This window comes from Panulirus ornatus, chromosome 42, assembly GCF_036320965.1.
Source record: "Panulirus ornatus isolate Po-2019 chromosome 42, ASM3632096v1, whole genome shotgun sequence".
Taxonomy (NCBI): domain Eukaryota; kingdom Metazoa; phylum Arthropoda; class Malacostraca; order Decapoda; family Palinuridae; genus Panulirus; species Panulirus ornatus.
The window spans coordinates 22484-32124 of record NC_092265.1 but is presented as its reverse complement, the minus strand read 5'-3'; the positions used below and the strand labels follow the sequence as shown (position 1 = coordinate 32124).

The window sequence follows — 9641 nt, the reverse complement described above, 5'->3', positions numbered from 1 at the left end:
ATGCAACAAAAATGATTTTCCTGCATAGATTTTTCAGTAACGTGCATGTAGCACGAATACATGGAATATTAGTAAGTGTATAGTCAAAAACCATCGTTGCAAAATGATAAAAGGCCATGCAAGTCATTTCACTGGATTGAGACAACGCTTTGCGATACAATGAAGCCTCGCTTCTGCTTCGAGATGGTGGACGAGCGCGTTTATTGCGGAATCAAAGATTATTATGTTTCTGGTTCATACGTTCATTTCCTGGGTTGTTGTGGTGAGTGACAGTATCGCGTTAAGGGTTCCGGCAAGTGTAGTGGTGGAGGAGGTTTCAGGGTACAAGAGAAGAGGTAAGAATCTGGTCACTGAGACACTCGGGGTAAAACTCAATTTGCTGACACAAATCTTGTGGTGGTGGAAAAGTGAGGATATGTGACCACAGGTGACTGGTTGCCAGCTCGGTAGTTGCCAGCTGGCTTCGTGCTCCCGGCTCGGAGGTGACTGATTTCTGCATAAAGGTCTTATTTCTAGTCAGGCAAGAGTGAGTGGTGAACTATAGTTAGGTGTACTTAATGTAATTACAACTGTTAGAAAATTTAGAGAACAGTGAACTCTGTAGACAGAGACTTCGAAGTATATTGCTATTCACTACGGTGACAGCTTATGATTGTTCATCCTGGAACGTGTAACCCGCCATAGACGTTACTACAGTTAACATGGTTTTGGTAAATTGAGTTTAGCTCATCCGAATGACGTTCTTTGTTTTGGATTTGCAAAATAAAAAGAGTAACAGACCACCGGGTCCTTTTGAAGTTTCGTGTTGCCAGTGAAAGAACTTAGAAATTGTGGTAAGAGTTCGCCCCACTGCCTAACCTCCCCTATACGTGGTCATTTCATCCGTTCTCACACCAGCAGACCACAATAATAATGGCACATTTCCATTATAATTATCTGCTTCTTGGGAGATTAGGTAAGATTTTCATAGGCTTCGGTCGGATGGGCGGGAAGGTACTGAATAGGGTCCAGGTGAGGTAGGCTAGAATAGGCGAGTGAGTGGTGGCTACCAAACTGGATGATTGTGAGGTAGGTTTAGGTTCGATCAGCCGCGAAGCGGTGGTTACTATACTGGGTCGCGATGAGGTAGCCCAGAAATGGCAGGTGAGTGGTGGCTTCTGTAATGAGTTATGGTGGGGTAGGTTGGGTCGGCTGGCCGGGGAACGGTAGCTCGTCTACTGGACCGCATCGAGGTAGGCTAGGGTGAATCTGAGATATGAGGTCGCATGATCACTCTCCTAGAAAATGTGTTCTCCATACTGGGCATCGCACATGAAGTTGTCATGTCCTCCAACACCATGAAGTGGAATAGAAGTAGGCTGGAGAGAGGTAACCTTAACGACTTAATGTAAGTTATAAGAGTGTGTGAAAAGGAGTGGAACATAGCAGCAATGGTGAACGATGTATAGAGAATGAAATACCTGCATCGGAGTTTATTATCAGCCAAATCCGAAGTGTCTGTTCGCGGGTAACTATATATGGGTATGGTTAAGTTTTGATAAAAATGAAGTAGGCAATATATTTGGAAATATGTCATTATTGTAACCTCATTTTCATATTAAAGGTATTACGTAAATTATATAAGTTATGAAATTAGACTTATAGGCCATATAGGTTATTACAGTTATATGGTTATTTGCCTCAATTAGCAGTTTACCTCAACATGGGAATAATGACTAAGTTTTATGTTTGCAGTATACAAACAATGAGACCAGCTTTTGAAGCTCCTTTTGCTGGTAAATGATGACATGCAGTTGCATCTTGTTTACCCTAAATTTTCACAGAACAAGAATAGTAAGGATAACATTGCTAGTGAGAGATTTTTGTACTCGCAGCTACCACCAATTTTAAGCAAATGTTCAAAGATGGATGATAATAGATTAATCTATAATGTACCCATGACTTCACCTCTATCATAACCCACACATAAACACTGGTAGATGATATATACATGTAATTTAAGTTAATTTTTATAAAAAATATGCCGTACTGTGTTCGTTGAAATGGAAATTAAGACACAGTTCATTTCCAGACTTCCAGTCAAACAACGGGTTGGATATGATGACCTTCCGACCACCGTCGAGGACCACTTCACCCTCAGTCGCCTGCTGACATCGCAAGAGGGAGATAGGAAGCCGTCATGACAGAACTCAAGCGTCTTGCCTCAAGGAGGGTGGTACCTCCTTCACGTGCAAGTAAGTTTGGTAGTGGGGTAAACCTTCGTCGAGTCAAGGAGAGTGGTACCTCTTTCAAGTGTAAGTGGGGTAAACCTTCGAGTCAAGGGGGGTGGTACCCCCTTCACGTGTAAGTTTGATAAGGTGAAAAACCGTCGAGTCAAGGAGGGTGGTACCTCCTTCAAGTGTAAGTTTGATAGGGGTAAACCTCCGTCAGGTCAAGGGGGGTGGTACCTCCTTCACGTGTAAGTTTTGTGGGAGTTAAATCTTCGTCGAGTCGAGGCGTGAACCACCGACATAAATGATTGACATGACGCTATGTGGCAGACTGGGACCCTCCCTCCGACTTATGTCAGGATAGGGGGCATTTGGTTCCTCAGGGAGCGCTATGCTCTCAGGGTATTGTTAGCCGGGAAGCCTTAGTTTTGTGTCAGGGAGTGATTTGCCGTAGCACCTGAGAGAGAGAGAGAGAGAGAGAGAGAGAGAGAGAGAGAGAGAGAGAGAGAGAGAGAGAGAGAGAGAACGAACCCAGCGCGTGGCAGTGACACTTGTGTGTTCGGGAATGACTCGCTCGTTATGATGTGTCAGGCATCTTGGTCTATCTTGGAGTGATCTGCCGCCGTGTTTCAGGAAGGAAAGTGCCAATGCGCCAGGATATGAGGTGCAGACGCATGTCAGCTGGTGAGATGGTCGTTTGAAAGTGAACGGCTTTGATGTTAGGGGACGCGTTGGGCGTTGTTGTTTGTCATTGTTGAGGGGGAGAGAATCTCTCGTCGTGTGCCAGAGAACAATAGTCCGCCGTGGTAAACTATCGTACATCGGGGCATAAGCCCACGACGTGTCGTCGAATCGAGGCCACTGACGTCTGTCAGGGAGTAAGTAGCGTTCCTCCACCGTCAGATAGGTAGCCGCCCTTGTGTGCCAGGAAGTTAGTGGGAATGTGTCCTAGAGTGAGGTGCCAACATGTGCTAGAGACGGAGTCAGACAATCTGTCAATGTGAGCAGCCACTCTTTGCCACGGTAGTTTGTTAGGAAGTGAGCAGCAGTTTTGTGTTGTCGCCACTGTAGTATGTGAGGCTGAAAGCCAGCCTTGTGCATCAGGGAGTTAGTCATGTATTGCGTCGTGGTGTGAACTACCCACGTACGTTAGAAACAGAGCGACCGACGTGTTTTTGCCTCTGAAGCGTGTGTGTCAGGCAGGAAGTAATAATAACGGAGTTAGGCAATGTAGTGTATCTTGGAGTGAGTTACCGATGTTTAACAGACACGATGCCACTGACGTCTGTCAGGGAGCGAGCAGTGTTTTTAGTGTGTCAGGTAGGAAGCCATACCTTTTGTGTGTCAGAGAGAGAGAGAATCGAATTTGGTCTGCTATGAAGTGAGCTACCGACACACGAGTGTTGGAGACGAAGCTCATCGATGACTGTTGGAGAGTGAGCAAAGTTTTTGAGTTCGTCGAAGTAATGTGTGGTGAAGTAAGCTACCGACGTGCATCAGAGACTGAGCCACCGACGCCTGTCGATAGTGAGTAACGCTTCTATTTCACCTTTATAGCGTGTCAGGTAGGAATCCGCAATGTGTGTGCATAAACGAATTTGTCGAAGTAGATTGTCGAGAAATGAACCAACGACGCCAAACAAAAGCGTCCCTTTAAGACATTTGATCCAGCTAATGCCAGACGATTATTTTCAACTTGGTTTATGGGTTGTGAAAGTAAAGATTTACATTCAGACTTATATTTAGGCTAACGCTAGACTGTTTTATATAGATTTTGTGGGGCACATAGGTCATCAGAGTAGTTTTACCTTGAGAATTTTCTTCTGGCCTAACACTTGTGCGGGCTTCATGGGTCCTCAAAATAAAGCTGCACATTGGTAACTTTACTCTGGCTTCGCCAGACGATTTTATTTAGCTGTTCAGGGCACCACAGGTGATCAAAGCAAAGCTTTACTCTTGAGTTCATGCTGACCAGTGCCAAACGATATTTTGCAGATCTATCGAGCTCCAAGGGTCATAAAATAGGCTTCACTTAGGGAATTATGTATTTTTGGTCGATGACTGGCGATTATATTTAGCTTTTAGAGAGTGATATGAGCTTTAGGTATTAGGCAGAAGGTTGTTTGTTAGGGAGCGAGTTGCCGGAGTCTCCCAAGGAGAGACCCACTGCAGGGAGTAATGCACCGACGCGTGGCGGTGGCTGACACCCTACTGTCAGAGAGTGAATCGCTTGGGCGTAGTCGTCAGTCTTTGAGTGTGCTGACGTCCTGTATCAGGAGGAAATGGGCCAACACGCTCCAGGATATGAGGTGCTGACGTATGTCATCTGGCGAAACGTCATTGGAAAAAACGGCTTTGATGCTTCAGGGAGTCAGGGAGCGAATACCTTGTGTGTTAGAGAACAGGCCATCGTAGTGCACTATCGTACATTTGGACGTATATGTATATGTATATAAGATGCTTTGATTAGGGCATTCAGATGACCTTTCTGCCCCGGACACTCCACAAAAAAGTAAATCAATCAGGACAGTTGATATACGTGGCTTGGAAATTTCCGTCGGCAAAGGTTGTTTCAGGAAATACCACATTAAAAGCAGGACGAGTATATTGCTCAAGTTTTAGTGTGGTATGTTTACACTTTTCTATTGATTCTGTGTCCACCTCTCATTGCACGTTAGAGAAGTACTCTTAAGAACATATGTGGTTATTGAAAACCATCGACGCAATTCCACTTTCTATGGTGAGTGTGGTTAATGGTGAAATAGGTTGTTAGTCCTGGCTACGGCCGTCCTGGCAGAAGTTCTATCTATAATCGTGATAAAAATGTCGTTGAATTTCCATCATCAAGGACAAAATGTGTTCTTAAGATTGCATTTTTTTTTTCAGTCGTGGTTGACCATAAAAAGACAAACAAGTAAAACATTGTTTAGAAATTGACTGATGTCAGAAGAGTCGGAATACATTATAAACGTGGACGATATATGAATCCGAATTGTTATATTGGCACTGGCATGGACGGACTCACGTTTACAATATACATTATTATTAACAAAAATAATTTTCCTGCATACATTTTTTAGTAACTTGTGCATGTAGTACAATTACTTGGAATTTTAGTAAGTGTATAGTCAAAAGCGAACGTTACAAAATGATAAAAGGCCATGCAAGTCATTTCACTAGATTGAGACAACGCTCTGCGATACAATGAAGCCCTGCTTCTCTCTCGAGATGGCGGACGAGCGCGTTTATTGCGGAATCGAAGGTTATGTTTCTGGTTCATACGTTCATTTCCTGGGTTGTTGTGGTGAGTGACAGTATCGCGTTAAGGGTTCCGGCAAGTGTAGTGGTGGAGGAGGTTTCAGGGTACTAGAGAAGAGGTAAGAATCTGGTCACTGAGACACTCGGGGTAAAACTCAATTTGCTGACACAAGTCTTGAGGTGGTGGAAAAGTGAGGATATGTGACCACAGGTGACTGGTCTCCAGTTCGGCAGCTGCCAGCTGGCTTCGTGCTCCCGGCTCGGAGTTGACTGATTTCTGCATAAACAAAGGTTTTATTTCTAGTCAGGTAAGAGTAACATTTGGAGATTTATGGTTGTAACCAATGTAGAGTGAGTGGTGAACTATAGTTAGGTGTACTTAATGTAATTACAACTGTTAGAAAATTTAGAGAACAATGAACTCGGTAGACAGAGACTTCGAGGTATATTGCTATTCACTCCGGTGACAGCTTATGATTGTTCATCCTGGAACGTGTAACCCGCCATGGACGTTATTACATTGAACATTGTTTTGGTAAATTGATAGTTTAGCTCATCCGAATGACGTTCTTTATTTTGGATTTGCAAAATACAAAGAGTTACAGACCACCGGGTCCTTTTGAAGTTTCGTGTTGCCAGTGAAAGAACTTAGAAATTGTGGTAAGAGTTCGCCCCACTGCCTAACCTCCCCTATACGTGGTCACTTCATCCGTTCTCACACCAGCAGACCACAATTATAATGGCACATTTCCATTATAATTATCTGTTTCTTAGGAGGTTCGGTAAGATTTTCACAGGCTACAGTCGGGTGGGCGGGAATGTACTGCATAGGGTCAAGGTGAGGTAGGCTAGAATAGGCGGGTGAGTGGTGGCTACCAAACTGGATGATTGTGAGGTAGGTTTAGGTTCGATCAGCCGCGAAGCGGTGGTTACTATACTGGGTCGCGATGAGGTAGCCCAGAAATGGCAGGCGAGTGGTGGCTTCTGTACGTAGGCTAGGGTGAATCTGAGAGATGAGAGGTTGGTGCTCAGATGTCGCAGGATCACTCTCCTTGATAATGTGTTCTCCATGCTGGGCATCGCACATGAAGTTGTCCTGTCCTCCAACACCATGAAGTGGAATAGAAGAAGGTTGGAGAGAGGTAACCTTAACGACTTAATGTAAGTTATAAGAGTGTGTGAAAAGGTGGAACATGGCAGCAATGGTGAATGGTGTATAGAGAATGAAATACCTGCATCGGAGTTTATTGTCAGCCAAATCCGAAGTGTCTGTTCGCGGGTAACTATATATGGGTATGCGTAAGTTTTGATAACAATGAAGTAGGCAATATATTTGAAAATATTTGTCATTATTATAACCTCATTTTCATATTAAAGGTATTACGTAGATTGTAAGTTATGAAATTAGGCTTATAACTATGTAAACTTGATAATTGAAATTTAGATTTTCAATTCAGGAAACTGAGTGTCCATTCTTTGTGAACATGGTTGTGTTTTATTGTTGGCAGAGAGAACATGAACGGCAGAGGCAACCCCCTCCAGCGAACGTGATGGGCATAAGACGCTTTTCCGTTGAGCCGCAGGTGACTTTTGCACGACAAAGGAACACACCACAGAACTCCCGCGAGGAATGAACGCCTGAGGGAACAGCACATTCTGAGTGAAACCGAATCTGGTCTGAAGCAGTGTTCACGGAGGAGATGTGTATATCCAACTCTCCTGGTACGGTTCACTGCTGGAGGAGGAACTGTAACCGATATGACGTTGAGAACTTGTTGTTCAAAGACTTAGAACGGCATAGTTATAGTAACCAGAAATTCATGTTGGTAACCAAAAGTTAATGATATACTGTTTATAAACCACTATTGATATAAATCTTGCCGAATCACTACAATAAGCGTTAAAATCATGATGTTTCGCAGGCACATATGACCGAGCCAGCATGAGCGAGGAGGCCCGTTCATATCACTTTACCTGTTTCATGTAGAGGAGAGTGACATTACATGGCCTGGGTGACGTTTTCCACATTGGAGGTTGCTTTACTGCAACGACTGTTGCAGTAAGTGCTGGAGAAACGTTTCTACCGTCTCTGCGGGCGAGGAGTTTACCTCTCCATGCCGGGCCTGTCATTTCTATTAACGATATGTGCCCCGTCCACACTGCTCGTGCCGTTCAACGCTGGTACTTAGGAACAAGACACCCTGTAGCTCCTGGACAAGCCAGCAATGAACAGACCAAATTATCACTGAACATGTTTGGGCAAAAATGGTGTACACCTGGCAACCAGGAGACAAGATGACTAGCCATCAACTACTGAACCACGTCCACGTCTTTCAGGAACTCTGTAGGCTGGGCGGTGTATTAAACTGTACCTAAAAATTGGGTTTCATTTGTCTTTATAAATTGATTGGGTTATCATTGCTTAATACATATAAGTGTCAATAATAAGCATAAGACAATGTATACTTTTACGATATGTAGAGGAAAATGTATGTATATTTGATTTATTCACGTTATGAGGGTTGTTCATGTCATCAATATATTGTTTTGTCTTTCCAGCTGTAAGGAACGATTAACGTTTGATAACGATTGCAATAAATTATTTGAATGGTTGATTGTGTTTATGTATATTGTTTTCATGATGTACTGAATGTCGAACCGTCCACAACACACAACAACGCATCAGTGTGATACGAAAGAAGAATCGTCAGCGAAGAGAGAAGTTAATGATTTCAGTATCGGCCAACTTTACCGCTGACGAATGATGGAGTGTATCAATATCCTGCTTACGAGAAGGACAGGCAGGAGTGTTCATGCAAATATCGTATTATAACGGGGAAATCGTGTGGCATAATTGTAACCTATTTGCAGAATTGATGTCACCAGTGTTCAGTTAAAGATATATCTTGCTGCTCAGATACTTAACCGTACTACTGCAGCACTTGGTTCAGTGGTTTGCATTAACCACTTGCAGCCTTCCCCTACCTCAGCTTTATAGATATCACACCCTCTCCAACTGAAATGTCCGAGGTACATTTTGAATGATAGGATAATGAATGAGGATGAATGTCACAAGTCTATCACCGTAGTTGATGGTTTGGAAATGATTTTTTTATCCACGAAGGATAATGACACTATAATTGTATACATTTTTTTTCTATTCTATTTTGTTTTGTCGCTGTCTTCCACGTTAGCGAGGTAGCGCAAGGAGACAGACGAAAGAATGGTCCAGCCCATCCACATGTATATACATACACGTCCACACACGCAAATATACATACCTATACATCTCAACGTATACATATATATACACAGACATATACATATATACACGTGTACATAATTCATACTGTCTGCCTTTATTAATTTCCATCGCCACCTCGCCACACATGAAATAACACCCCCCTCCCCTCTCATGTTTGCGAGGTAGCGCTAGGAAAAGACAACAAAGGCCACATTCGTTCACACTCAGTCTCTAGCTGTCATGTAATAATGCACCGAAACCACAGCTCCCTTTCCACATCCAGGCTCCACAGAACTTTCCATGGTTTACCCCAGATGCTTCACATGCCCTGGTTCAATCCATTGACAGCACGTCGACCCCGGTATACCACATCATTCCAATTCACTCTATTCCTTGCACGCCTTTCACCCTCCTGTATGTTCAGGCCCCGATCACTCAAAATCTTTTTCACTCCATCTTTCCACCTCCAATTTGGTCTCCCACTTCTTCTCGTTCCCTCCACCTCTGACACATATATCCTCGTTGTCAATCTTTCCTCACTCATTCTCTCCATGTGACCAAACCATTTCAAAACACCCTCTTCTGCTCTCTCAACCACACTCTTTTTATTGCCACACATCTCTCTTACCCTTACATTACTTACTCGATCAAACCACCTCACACCACATATTGTCCTCAAACATATCATTTTCAGCACATCCACCCTCCTCCGCACAACTCTATCCATAGCCCACGCCTCGCAACCATATAACATTGTTGTAACCACTATTCCTTCAAACGTACCCATTTTTGCTTTCCGAGATGATGTTCTCGACTTCCACACATTCTTCAAGGCCCTCAGAATTTTCGCCCCCTCCCCCACCCTATGATTCACTTCCGCTTCCATGGTTCTATCCGCTGCCAAATCCACTCCCAGATATTTTAAAAAC

General features: G+C 43.6%; 1 long non-coding RNA gene across 1 annotated transcript; it reads left to right on the top strand.

Annotated features, from left to right (window-relative positions):
• Positions 1-226: 226 nt before the first annotated feature.
• On the top strand, positions 227-8081 carry LOC139761785 (uncharacterized). Its single transcript, XR_011715609.1, has 4 exons — positions 227-335; positions 2072-2234; positions 6977-7190; positions 7391-8081. It is a non-coding gene; the product is annotated as an uncharacterized lncRNA (long non-coding RNA).
• The last annotated feature ends 1560 nt before the right edge of the window (positions 8082-9641 follow it).